The following is a 12,266-nucleotide window of genomic DNA, read 5'->3' as shown; positions in this document are numbered from 1 at the left end:
TGGTTCTCTACTTAATTTTGTAAAGTGAGAACATGATGTATGTAAACTTATGGCATTTTGATCAACGATGAATAATGATATATAACACGGTATTCAGTATGCATAAAGATGTTAGGCCTTTAAATATAACATTTTGATAATTATTACTAGAAATATGCATTATTTATATATAATAACAAATAGAAATAGAATATACTAATTAAACTTTGAAAAAGGAAAAAAATCTACTTGTTACCTCTTGATGAATTCAGTCGATTAAAGGCCTTTGTAAATTAATGTTTATTGTTCACACTTTGTTTCCTATTTGTCTGACCTCCTTCACTGAAAACAAATTTACATTACAGTTTCCTCTTATTAAAACTTTTCACCAAAGATAAAAGTAGAAATAACTTTATGGCAGCAGCAAGTGGGCCAATATTTGAGAAAATGGTAATGGCATTAACTAGAATAATTCTTCTGATGTATACTGTAGGATATACTTTTCTACAGAGAGGTAAATATCTCTTTTTAAAAGCCCCCTCTAAGTAATATTACTTCTTTCTCAGGATTTACTCTCTCAAATCTTAATATATTCTGGCACCTGAATGAAGCATTGTATCTTTCATGTTTTATTTTGTTCCAATTTTACTTCCTAGCCATTTTTCAATGGGATTTTCTATTACCTAATCAATCTCAAATAACAACTGGATAATTGCTCAGTATATCTTGAAGTATAAGCTCATCTACAAACAAACTGTTTTTGCCATTGTCTGGGATTATATATGTGTATTTGTATGTATAAAATACATACAAATTGAATATCAAGACTTGTTTCAAAAAAAGATCAAAACTTTTGAAAATATTATTAATAACTTTCAGAAACTATGTATCTAGGCTGAGAAAAATTATAACATCAATTATTAGAAAATGTGATATATGAAATATTCTGAAGTGTTAAGTATTGACGTGACATGGTCCAGTGATTTGCTATTTTGTGGAAATAATCTTACCCTAGACACAAATGAAAAGAAAGTTTCAGAAACATAAGGTCTTTGGGAAAGAACAGGTTGAAAACTACTCCCTTGATCCATGATACACGCTCCAGATGGGACATGAGTCTGGATGAGTCCCATATCCCAGGAAAAAAAAGAGTGCTGACTTTGTGTTAATATTGGATTTAGAATCATTGGGCCCATTGCCTTTGATGAACTGCATTAACTTCATTGTTACCAGGGCCCTCAATCTGCTTCATCTGAATTTCAGAATTATTAGTTCTTCCATGTATCTATGCATCCATTCATACAATCTTACAACAGATATTTATTAAGTTTTTATGAGTTCCAGGCACTATTGTAGGCGCTGAGCATAAAATGAAGAGCAAGAAGATTGTATACACTGGCCTCAGGGAGATTACATTCTTTTGAGAGAGAGGAGCAGAAAATAGAGTAAGCACTGATAAATGTATTGAAAATTATTTTAGATGGTAATGAATAGCAAGAAGAAAAGAAATAAGATGTCAGAAACCTACTTTTACTGAAGGTGTTCTTAATACACATAGAAAAATAATGCCTTAGCAGCTGTTTCCTATTTAAACAGTTCTATGCTTTTCCCAAAGTGCAATAAAATTAACATTAGAGAAAATTTGTCTTCCTTATATAAAGCTTATGCATCAACATTTATTGTATATAATCCTCATTAGGGTAGTGGAAATATGATTATAACTATTCAGCAAACTGAATGAATTGAACAGAATAACTCCTATGTAATCCTTAAAATATGTAATTTAATATTGTAAGAAACATTTTTCACTGATCAAAAAAGATAAATGTAAATATAGCCTCCACTAAAATTCTCACTAATTCTAAATTGTAGAGATGAAATGTCACATGGCTTTGTTGTATATCCATTTAAATTTTTCAAAAGGTCGTTATTGCATAAAGAAAACCATCTCTATACATAATCTATTTGTGGAAACTCTACTGGTGTTTCATTGCTCATCTGATAATAATATCTAATAGGTATATGACAACTGCTATGTTCAGGCACTCTTCTAACCACTTTACATGTATTACGTTCTGTAATACTTAGAATGACACTACGAAGTAGGTCCTTTTATTATCCATATTTTAAAGGTGAGGAAACTGAAGCCTTCAGAGATTAGGTAACCTGTTCCAAGTCACAATTAAGAAGTGTTGGAGCTGGGATGCTACATCCTGCTTGGGGTGTTTCCTAATTCTGTCATTTGTAATTAACCTCTCTTTTATCTGTTCTCTTACAAGCTGTTTGTGTTTGTATCATTGCTTGGCAAGGGAGAAGCAGGGAGCCTCATTAAAAGAGGTTATTATAGCAATATAGGCTATAGAAGAAATCCAGGCAAGAGATGATGGGGTATTGAACCAGGGTGATAGGAGTGTGGGTAGTTAGAAATAATCAGATATAAATTAAATTAGAGCCAACAAGACCTTCTGACAAGGGGGAGGCAGGGAATAAGAGAAAAAGGGAATGAAAGATGATATCAATATGTTTGTCCTTGAACACTGTGTGCACAGAGTTGCCATTAATTAAGATGAGAATGGCTGTTGAAGGAGCAGGTTTGAGGGAGAAGATCAGATCTGCATATTCGTAGGCATCCAGGTGGGGGTGTTGAGTTCGCCATTTGATGTATGAGTCAAGAGTTCAATAGAGGGATATATGCTCAAGATAGGTGGTATTGAAAACTATAATACTTGCTGTGATTACTAATGCAATGAGTATAACTAGAAAAGAGAAAAGATCCAAGGACTGAGTCCTGGAGCACTCCAAAGTTTAGAGGTCAGGAAGATGAGGAAAAAGCAGTACAAAGTAATGAGAAGGATTTTACAGTAAAGCAAAAGCGAGTTGTTTGGAAGCCTGAGTGATTCATTGTGTTAATTGCTGCTAATATTTAAAGTAAGATAGACATCACATTGGGCTTAGCAATTTAGGGGTCACTGGTGAGCTTAATAAAAGCAGTTTTGGTCAAGGGAACGGAGATGAGAGTGGATTCAAGGAGAATGAGAAGAGAAGAATGAAGACAGTGATATAGACCGCAATTTTGACGTGTTTGCTGTAACAAAGAGACACAGATTAACAGCTACACAGAGAACTGTGTGTCAAGAGTTTTTATATGAATTTGGAAAAGAGGTAGAATAAAGGGGGAAAATGGTGATGCAGGATAGAGAGGTGAGAATTGCTAAAAATAGGCAAGAAGTGATAATGCAGTGCCCAGTAGGAGTGATTGGCCTTAGGTAGGCACACCATTATTTCATGTACTGTAACAGGAGACAGGATGGAGAGTAATGGGTTCAGATGTAGGTAGCAAGTTGTGATGGTGGGAGCTTTTGGAAATTCTCTTCTAATTTCTTTAATTTTCTTAGTTAATAGGAAGCAAGGGAAGGAAATAAGGATTATAAGCAGATAATGAGGATGGGGGATGGTGTTGGGGCTTTTAAGAGAAAGATGATGTAAAATACTTTCCTATGAGCAACGATCATGAATAGTATCACTGCTAAGTTGCAATACATGCCCACTTGAGATAGTGATTCTCAACTTAAAGTGAGACTGCTCAGCATAATTCTGTGTCCACCAGGATAAGCTTCATGGGGAAATGTGAGGGTAGACAGAGTTCAATTTAACCAGGGTATGGGTTTTGCCCAATGTGTAAGAAAAAGAAAGAAGATGAAGCAAGTGAAGTCCAGGAGAGTTGAGAACATATGTAGCCAAATGATTATACTGTGATGGATCATGAATTTTAAATGGATTAACGATTAAAATGGTGACATAAGGATGATGAGGGACAGTGAAATGGTGGTTGCAGAATGGGTGCTCTAAAATGAGGTGATGGAGGGAGTCCAGATGTTGGGAATTCTAAGGTCTAGGGTATGACCATGGAAATAGGTGGCCGCAGTAGGGAGGAACAAAGGACACCCAGGAGAGGTTAAAGTGTTGGAAATGTTTGAAGGATCATCTGTGTAGATGATGAAATAACCACTATTCATTACAAGAATAGTGTTAGAATACGTGTCAGTGAGACTGCAGTTAAAGCCTCAAGAAATGAGGAGGAGTGCCCAGGGATATGGAGACTGCTGCAACAGGGAGGAAGGGTGGGTGGCATCGTCTGGTTGTTGGGTATATGGGTATTTGTTTTACTATTTTTAATAGCTTTTATACATATAAAATATTTTATAATAAATTATTTTTTTTTAAAGAAGCTTGTTGCTGAGGAAATTGATATGTCATTTGCAGAATATTCTTTTGAGGACCTTGAGTGTGAAACAAAGGGGAGAGAGGAGAGCAGTAATTTAAAGGGTTATGTAGTCCAAGAAGACTTACTCTGTGTTTTATTTATTTATTTATTTATTTAGGCTGCGTCGGGTCTTCCTTGTGGCATGCATGATCTTTGTTGGGGCATGTGTGATCTTTTTGTTGTGGCATGCGGGCTTGTCTCTAGTTGTGGCATGCGGGTTTTCTCTCTCTAGTTGTGGCGTGCAGCCTCCAGAGTGCATGGGCTCTGTAGTTAGCAGCATGCAGGCTCTCTCACTGAGGCACATGTGGGCTCAGTAGTTGTGGCACAAGGGCTTAGTTGCCCCACATCATGTGGGATCTTAGTTTCCCAACCAGGGATCGAAACTGCATCCCCTGCATTGGAAGGCGGATTCTTTACCACTGGACCACCAGGGAAGTTCCTATTTTTTTTTTTTTTTTTACAATAGGAGGTTCTTGAGCATGTTTAGCTTTTACAGGGAAAAGCTAAATAAATGGAGAATTTAAAAATACATAGGGAAAGTCATCCAGCATCCTGGAAGAGATGGAACAATACTGAACAATGAGGGATTTTTTTTCAAAACAGGGGAATGGGAATGTTATACTCTGAAGCTGGGGAAATTAATAGGGAATTGGATAAGAAGTTAAAGAAGTGTATGTCTAATATGCTTAGATTTCTCTATGAAGTCGAAGGCGTCTACACTATAAGACAGTCCTTAACCTCTGCTCAAATCACCTGCAGTGATTAAATGGTACTCACTACTTCCTGAGCGATTCAATCAATCTTTAGATACTTCTGGGTCCTAAACCTGTTTGCTTGCTTGTTTGTTTGTATTTTTGTTTTAAGGTGTAGCATCTACTAGCGGTTCTATATCTGTTCTTTGGAACATCACGTAAGAACAGGCCATCACTTTCTGCAAACTAGTATCTTACTTGTCACATCTTAAAATATTCATATTTTCTTTGTCCAGTAACTCTTTGTAGTAAACAAAGAAATGAACGTTTCCTCTCATTAATTTTAATCACCTTAAAATTGAAAGATTCCTTAGTCTTTTTATATCTCTAGAACTTACATTGAATTTTGTAGTTTGATATGAATTACATATTCCAAGTATTTTATTTTAGTTGCATCTATAATAAAATTATCATTTGGTTTTGAAATTCCTTGAACTATAATGGTTAATTATGTTTGGAATGCTTTTATGGCTTTCAGTTAACAGAACTAAAATGTTTAAATTTGTTGAAATAATTTTTAAGTGATTTCAAAGCTATTACATAAAATAGAAATGACTTTAAATGAAAAACAAATATCTGGCATTTTTAACATATTCAAGTACTAAGTGCTGGTACTATATTATATATATTGACTGTCACCACATTTCTGCATAGTTTTTTTGTTCCTTTAAAAAACTTAGAAACAACTGCATTTCCGGTCTGTAGTTTACATTCATTTTATTACTTGCTACTTTTTGTCGGGATGATATTCTGAGATCTCTAAGATTATTCTCTTAATCTTTTCCTTAGAAAACTAATTCAGAACCCTGAAAAACCTTTTGGCTCCTATGAAATCTAAATGAAATTTACAGGGGGCAATAAAATAACAGAAAAAAAGTACAAGACCATTTTCGCTCAAATATCATTGTGTTCGTTTGAATATACACATTTATTTCCCTAAAATTAACCTTTACATTTATTTCCTTCCACATCATTATCTCCCTCTGTCTTACTCCATATCCTATCTGTTCTTTTGCTGTGCAATTGCTTACATCTATTGCCTCATTGCCATTTTCACTGTCACTACCCTATTTCAGAATATTAGTACTCGAGACCTGGACTACTGATAAAAATCTCCTAAAGGATCTCTCTGTCTTTAATCACCTTCTTCCTCCTCAATAATCTATCTTTCTTACAACACCAGGGATGCCTTCTTTGAAAACAGGTAGGTTATAACATTCCATTGCTCAAAAACCTTCAAGAAAAAGTCCTCAATCTTTCAATCAAGGTTCTTTACTATTTTGCCCAAGCCTGCTTTCTCAGCTTTATCATCTGTTGCATCTTCCCATGCAATATACTTTCTATTTAACCTGGTGTATCAGTTTTTCTCCCAAATCAACTATAACACTCTGATTTCTGTGACTTTGCTCAAGCTTTACTCCTCTTGTTTCTCACAGATTCCTGTCAAGTCATACTATCGTTTTTTAAGGCACAGCTCTGATTCTGTTTCCCGTAGAAAGACCATAAAGTATAAACAGTATGCGTATAGCTACTGGTGTCAGATTGACTGGATTTACGCTGGGCTCTACCATCTTCTACCTGTATAATTTTAGATAAATCACTTACTTATTGCCTTATGGTTAGTGAGACTCATCTAAATTGCTCTTGCTCAAGGACAACTTGGGAAAAAAAAACAAAACAAAATTTAAGAACAATTTATCACACATGTATTGAATTTTCCTTATAAAGCAGTAATTTGGAAAAAACAACTTATTTAAATGAGTGCAAAAACATTATTCGGGAATCTAGTAGGAGATTGCAATTTATGGATGTATGGTAATATTCACGGTGAAAATCATACTGTTTAGCATCTAGTCAAAAGTTGCAAGTCAAAATGAGGAGAAAAAAAAAATTAAAAACAACTCAGAAATGACAGTCTTGTTTGGGGAGGTCAGTTGTTTTGGGGAGCCAGAAATTGACACACTTGTTCTTAAGTTCATATGGAAATTGAAAGGACCCAGAGTAACCAAAACAAGTTTGCTAAAGTAAAACAAAGATTACGTACACCACCTGATTTCAAGACTCAGAAAGATACACTGTGGTAGTGGTATAAAGATAGACATGTAGATTGGTAGAACAGAATAGAAAACCCAGGAAAAACACTACACGTATGGTTAACTGGTTTTCTACAAATGTTCAAGGCAACATAATGAATACAATTATTATTTTCAGCAAATTGTGCCATAATGATTGCCTACCCCGTGCAAAAAATGAACCACAGCCCTATATAAAAATTAACTCAAAATGGGTCGACATAAACATAAAACCTAAAAATTTAAAACTTTTAGGAGAAAGTTTGTGTGACCTTAATTAAGAGAAAGATTATTTCTACACCAAAGCATAAAAGAAATCCATAAAAGTTAAATTTAATAAATTGGGCTTCATGAAAATTAATTTCTGCTCTTTGAAAGACACAGTTAGAGAATGAAAAGAGAAGCCATGCACTGGAGGAAATTTTTTGAGATAAAATATCATCTCCAAATGCAAGCACGTGAAAAGATGCTCAATATCATTAGTCATTATGGAAATGCAAATCTACCTCTTAACATGGCTAAAATTAAAAAGACAGACATACCAAGTGTTTGTAGGATGTAGAGCAACTGGAACTCTTACACATTGCTGAAGGGAATACAAAACAGAACAGTCACTTTGGAAAACAATTTATCAGTTTGTTAAAAAGTTAAACATGCGTTTATGATTTCACACAGCCATTCCACTCCCAGGTATTTACTCAATAGAAATAATATTCACACATACACACACACACATACCCCAAATTTCTATCAACAGGTGAATAAACAGACACGAAAAAGAATGAACCATTGATACGTGCAACAATACTGATGAGTTTCAAAATAATTATACAGAGTGAAAGAAGTAAGACACAGAGTACATACTGATTCCATTATGATTCCACTAATACCAAGTTCTAGTCATGCAAATTTATAGGGTCATAAAGCAGATCAGCGTTTGGTTATGTGGGGTTAGGCTAGGTTGGGCATGAAGGAGGGACTACAAAGGAGTATGAGGAAACTTTTGAGGATGATGGTTATGCATGTTATCTTTACGGTGGCCATGGTTTCAGAAGTATATACATATTTCAAAACATATCAAATTGTATGCTTTAATCATGTGCATTTTATTTTATATCAATTGTACCTCCATAGAGTGTTAAAAACAAGTATCTGATTCTGAAGTACCATTAACCACTGTGATGTATACTCTGTTAAAGGCAGTGGACATGTTCTTTTTTCCATTTGAATCCTTACTCTCTGGTATAATGTCTTACATATAGTAAGTATGGAATACTTCCTCTTCAAATTGAGTTAACTACAGTCTTTCGGATCACAAACTGACAAAAGAGTGAAAAAGCAATAAAGTGTTTGATATTCAGAAATTATGGTAGATTTCATTGCTGATATTTTACCTCAGAGTATTACTTTATTGGGGTTAGGAAACCAAAAGCATAGGTCATGCCACTGTACAAGTGCCAAGTGGGTCTTTCATGGCCACAGGTGAAACCCATACTTCTAAACAATTTCTTCGTGAAAGAGGGTTCTCAACCATATGGCTAATGGGGCATAAAGGGAAGAATGGTGCAATCAACTCACACAAGCTATTGGGAACACACCACAGAATACATCCTGTTGACAGTCCATCTGTGGCCTTATTTTTAATGTACGGTAAGGAGCATGTTTCTGTTTTGTTTTATTTTCTGTCTGTTGGTTGTGTTTTATTTTGCTTTGCTTTGACCTGGGAGTAATTGGCAGATAGATAGTCATTTACCACTTTAACCAAACAATCTAATAGATGTAAACACTACCCTAAGATCAGAATATAGAGAAGATTTGCTGATTAGCTAATAAATATGAACATTATAAATACCCCAAGTTAGGGACTTCCCTGGTGGTCCAGTGGTTAAGACTGTGCTTCCACTTCAGGGGGCACAAGTTTGATCCCTGGTCGGGGAACTAAGATCCCGCGTGCCACGTAGCGCAGCCATAAATAAATAAATACGTACATACATACATACATACCCCAGGTTAAACCATTTTGGGAAAAAATATATAACTTTATTGTACCAATGGGCCCTAAGTCTGAAATAACTGACAGGCTTCCCAAAGACTCCAGCAGGTCTCTGAACTTTACACTGAGCCAGTTCCCACACCGTACAATCTACTTGGGGAAGGAAATGTGGCCTATTTAATATTAATTTGTACCTATTAGTTGTTTGCAAACCAGAAGCTGTAGATGGGTGATGAACACCATGCGCTGACCTAATAACACGGCTCTAGTTCCTTGGTTCTGAAACTAACATTAAACTGTTAGTTCAATCACTTTTCTGAGTATAATATACTAGCCACTGAGTTGGGGGTTCTTGGTGTGCCTCAAGGATGAATCAGAAAGAGTTTCTTTTTTTCAGTTTGCAATAAAATAGATGAGACGAGTATGGAAACGACTAGGAAAAATGCAGAGCAGAATCAAATAGCACACTAAGCAATACAGGCCTTTTTCTGTGGGAACATAGAAGGAATAAGTCTCATAAGATCACAGCCGGTCATGAAGCCCAGGAAAATATTTTTCTCATTAAATGTGGCTGTTATTTTATTTAACAAGTCATGAAACGAAGATGGCTGTTAGGTGAATAAAATGGCATGATTCTTTACTTTCTCCACTATTGCCACTGGCATAATATTCATCAACTGTGCCCCTAAGTTCTGTATCTTTAATAGGGAACAGTAATATCAGTACATTTCAAAGAGCTTTTATGATGCAGCTCTTTACCACAGAAAGGACCACTGAATACCAGAGCACAAAGGACAATTGCTAGGGAAAGGTAAACATCTGTAACCATGGAAAAATGACTTTCAAGTATCCCTACCCTCATAACTGAAATTAATCATGTAAATCACATAAGAAAATCCATTTTATTAATTCCATCTTGTATCCTTATTACCAGTAATTGATAAGATCCTATCATTAGAATAAAATAAAAACACAATTTTATGGATGTATCACAAATTATGATATTTGTTTATGGACAAAATATAACTCATAGTGTTATTTTAAATTTATATATATATTTTTTTTAATTAAAGAAGTCACTGAGTAGAACATGGAAAAATTTGACCTATGGAGTGATAGATAAAACATCACTTGGCATTTCAAGATGTGATATGCAAGATAGTACTAGAAGTTCTAGCATATACAATAAGGCAAAAAAAAAAAAAGGTAAGTAAAAAGAAAAGGCATACAGATTGGAGAGGAAGGAGTAATATTGTCCCTATTTGTAGAGGACATAATTGTCTACATAGAAAATCTAAAGGAATCTACAATTCTCCTAGAAGTAATAACAATGTTTAGTAGTGCTATAATGTACAAGGCCAACACACAAAAATCAATTGTATTTCTGTATATTAACAATGAACTTTTAGAAACCAAAATTAAAAATACAATGCCATTTACAGTCACTCCAAACAAAATAAAATTCTTAGGTATACACTTAATCCAAACTTTAAAAGTTTTTCTGTGAAAGACATTGTTAAGAAAATGAAAAGAGAAGATATGGACTGGGAGAAAATACTTGTAAGTTGCATATTTGATAGAGGATTTGTATTCAGAATATATAAAGGACTCTCCAAGCTCAGCAGTGGAAAAGCAACCAACCTAATTAAAAAAACAGACAAAACACTTGAAGAGACATCAAACACGATATACAGATGGCAAATAAACACATGAAAAGATATTCAGTATCACTTGCCATTAGGGAAATGCGAATTAAGAGCATAATGAAATATTACTATAAACCTATCAGAATGGCTGAAATAAAAACTAGTTGTAACACTACAATGAGATATCACCTCACACCTGTTAGAATGGCTATAATCAAAACGACAAGAGATAACAGGTATTGGAGAGGATGTAGAGAAGAAGGGAACCCTTGTGCACTGTTGGTGGGGATGTAAAATGATACAGACACTATGAAAAACAATATGGAGTTTCCTCAAAAAATTAAAACTAGAACTACCATATGATCCAGCAGTCCCTCTTCTGGGTATATACACAAAGAAAATGAAAATAGGATCTTGAAGAAGTATCTGCGCTCCCTTGTTCACCGCAGCATCATTTACCATAGCTGAGATATGGAAACAGCCTAAATGTTTGTCAATGGGGGAATGGATAAAGAAGACACACACACACAATGGGACATTATTCAGCCATGAGACAGAAGGAAATCCTGCCATTTGTGACAAAAGGGATGGAGCTCGTGGGCATCATGCCAATTGAGAGAAGTCAGATAGAGAAAGACAAATACTGTATGATATCACTTACATGTAGAATCTAGAATAGGCAAATTCATGGAAACAGACTAGAATCGTAGTTACCAGAGGATGGGGAATTGGAGACATGGAAAGATGTTGGTCAAATGGTACAAACTTTCAGTTATAAGATGAATGAGTTCTGGGTTTCTAATGTACAGCATGGTGATTAGTTAATAATACTGTGTTATATACTTTAAAGTTTCTAAGAGAGTAGATTTTAAATATTCTCACCACAAAAAAGGAAATGGTAATCATGTAACATGATGGAGGTGTTAGCTACATCTATGGTGGAAATCATTTTGCAATATGTAAGTGTATCAAATTAACATGCTGTATACCTTAAACTTACACAATGTTACATGTTACTTACACAATGTTATATGTTAATTATATCGTAATGAACCTGGAAAAAATAGTGATAACACCAAATGACGGCCAGAATGCAGAGAAACTGGCTCACTCATAGATGGCTGTTTGGGATGTAAAATGGTACAGCCGCTTTGGAAAAGAGTATGGCAATTTCTACAGAATTAATAATGCACTAATTGTACAGCTCAGCAATTGCAACTCTCAGACATTTATGCAAGAGAAATGAAAACTTATCACAAAAACCTGTACATGAACCTTCATACTAGTTCTAATTTAAAGCCCCCCAAAAAAACCAAACATCAGAACAGTCGAAATATCCCTTAAAATATCAATGGCTAAACAAACTGTGATATATCCATACCATGGAATACTAATCAGCAACAGAAAGGAACTACCTGCTGACACACACGACAACTTGGATGGATATTAAGGGAAAAAAACGATGTCAAACGGTCACATACTTTATGACTCCATTTATATAACATTCTTGAAATGAAAAATATTATGCAGATTGAGAACGTATTAGTGATTCCCAGAGAC

The sequence above is a fragment of the Delphinapterus leucas genome, chromosome X (genome assembly GCF_059928025.1).
Source record: "Delphinapterus leucas isolate spDelLeu-1000000601 "Yukka" chromosome X, BTC_Dleu_Yukka2, whole genome shotgun sequence".
Taxonomy (NCBI): domain Eukaryota; kingdom Metazoa; phylum Chordata; class Mammalia; order Artiodactyla; family Monodontidae; genus Delphinapterus; species Delphinapterus leucas.
This window is presented reverse-complemented; position numbering follows the sequence as displayed.